We start from the raw sequence: 2,404 nt of genomic DNA, 5'->3' as shown, positions 1-2,404 counted from the left end.
CAGGGGACATCCGCGGCGCGCGGCGCGCATTTGCGAAGCGCGGGCCTGGGACAAACCACCCGTTTTTTTTCCTCTGCTGGGTGGTCGGGGTGGGAGGGGGCCGGCAACTCGGCGCTCGCGAACGGCGCTGTGCTATCTCATTTCACTGTTCAGCTTTTACGGGTGTTATTTTAATGACCCAAATTAATGTTCACCCTTCTTATAGAATGTAAAAGTTTAATGGCATCCACTCTCCTTGCTCGTGCACTGAGTCAATTCGCTTATACACGCGCTTTTTCTTCTTCTTCTTCTTCTTCTTTTTTTTTAACATCCTAGTATGGGACGAAGTCCAAAAACTCCTAACAGGAAAAGGAACGTGGGGAGATCACACAGGACTCAATCACTGCCCACAAGGACGGGTCCTTTCTCGCCTCTTAGAGAACCACTGCTCTTCTTGACTTGAGCGCAACTGACCACCTTCCAGGTTGAGATGGGCTAAATCTGACTTCGTGGTAGACAGACGTATCTGTAATCTCAAAAGGAACAAGAGGGATTATGATGGGGATAAGGCTCCAGAAACCCAGAGGAAGAAGAAAAGACCTCTGGCTATCGCTCAGTCTCAAAAAAACTCTGTCCTAGGGTTGGCTGGGCCTCCAGGTCTGGGAGGGGCTGGTAGAGACCTTGGGGAGGGATTTAATCTCTCCCTCTTTCAACCAACTTCTAGGGAAAAGAAGCGAGGAGAAACAGATAACTGGATTTGCCTTGGAAATTTTTTTTGCCCGCTTTAGGCCTGGTGGCAGGCTGTGTGACTGGGGAGCTTACTGATGGCATCTAGCAGCACCAATGCGTCTTAGACCCTGGAAGCTTTGACTTGGATCCAAGGGCATCACATCCAAAAGGCACAGTGCCCAGACCCAGCACCCCATAATCACTCACCCCAGAAAGAGGCAACTTCAGTCAAGTGGACCATTCAGGGAGACTGTCTGTCTGTTCTCAATGTCCGCTCTCCAAATTGCCTTTAAGGGCTGTCTACTCACATTAGTGAAGCCAGAAGCACAGCACTTGAGGCTATTGAAAGGAAGGGGTGGATCAGATACCCTTAGGAGCACTGTGCCCATGCTGTGGACAGCTATTGTGATGTGTGCATTCTTTTCCACAGTGACTTCCTGTACAATCAGGTGACTTTTCTATTTTATAGTTGTTTAGATGTTATGTATTCTAGCCAGGGCAGATATCCAACCCTGAAAAAAAAATCTTTTGTGCATTTTATATGCTTTTCATTATTGAGATGGAAATTCGTAAGTGACCACTCAATAATAGATAGGCCACATCATAACATCAACCCTGCCTTACATGAATTGTGTTTGTCAGTCAACATTACAGCCTTTTCATTAAAATGACCAAAGAATAAATAGACCATAGCTTAAAGTTTCAAATATGTTTTCAGGCAGAAATATTCCAAGAATGCAAGTCAGGTATATTTCTCAGATAAACGACAGTAAGGCACTGCATTTAAGAAAATTCTCTCTTCTCAGGTTTCCTGAAATCCAGCACGCTCATCATTAATCATTCATTGGGGTCTGCCCTTCAGTGAATGGCAGCTCTTAGTAAATCCTTCCTACCAAGGGGTTCTTGGGCTGGAGGACAACTGGGCAGTAGGTGACTTGTGCTGATGCCCAGACCCTGTTCATCGTGCCTGCGGGTTCACCAGGGCGCTCATTGTCCCCAGAACCAGACAGCTTTCCCGAAGGAAAAACAAATTAGGCATGATGTTTAGGGACTTGGGAGTTCTGGCGAATGGCTCAGGGTAGCTCTGCAAGCGCTGAACAAACCCATTCCATAGCTCTCTAGTAAATCAGCCGCAGCAGCAACCACCGCCTTCTTCCCCAACCTGCCTCTGGAAAGCCTCCCCAAGTTGGGCAGCGAATCCTTGCTGGGTTCCTGATTGCAAGCGCTTGTGGCAATGGGTCTCCCAGAGGGAGGGATTCCTGGGGGGAAGGGACCTGATAGCTTGAGTCTGCAGGACAGAGGAAAGGGAACCTGGAAATTGGGTACTGGGCAGGCGCGGGCTGCCAAAGAGGTGAGAGAGAACAAGAACCCTACTCCACGTTTCAACCTCTCCTTTCCGTCTCAGCTTCTGGAGGACTCAACTGCTTTCGCCCGAACTGAATTCCCGGCAGCTTCGGGTCTAATCAGAGGGTGGCCATGTGGCGCGTGAGAACTGCCGGGGTGCGTGGCTCTGGTGTGGGCGCACCCAGCGTCGGGGTGCAGCTTCTCAAAACCCTTCTCCTCCCACTCACTCTCTCCCATCTCCTCCCTCCTCCACACCCCCCCGCCCCCAGGTCCGGGAGGCTCCCTCCCTGCACCGGCCAGAGAGTACACAAAGCGGCGGGTGAGGGGAAGCTTCGCAGGCGTGCACCGAGCA

This window comes from Condylura cristata, unplaced genomic scaffold (assembly GCF_000260355.1).
Source record: "Condylura cristata isolate star-nosed mole 26May11 unplaced genomic scaffold, ConCri1.0 scaffold00012, whole genome shotgun sequence".
NCBI lineage: Eukaryota > Metazoa > Chordata > Mammalia > Eulipotyphla > Talpidae > Condylura > Condylura cristata.
The sequence above is the reverse complement of the archived record's forward strand: the minus strand, read 5'-3'. Positions refer to the sequence as shown.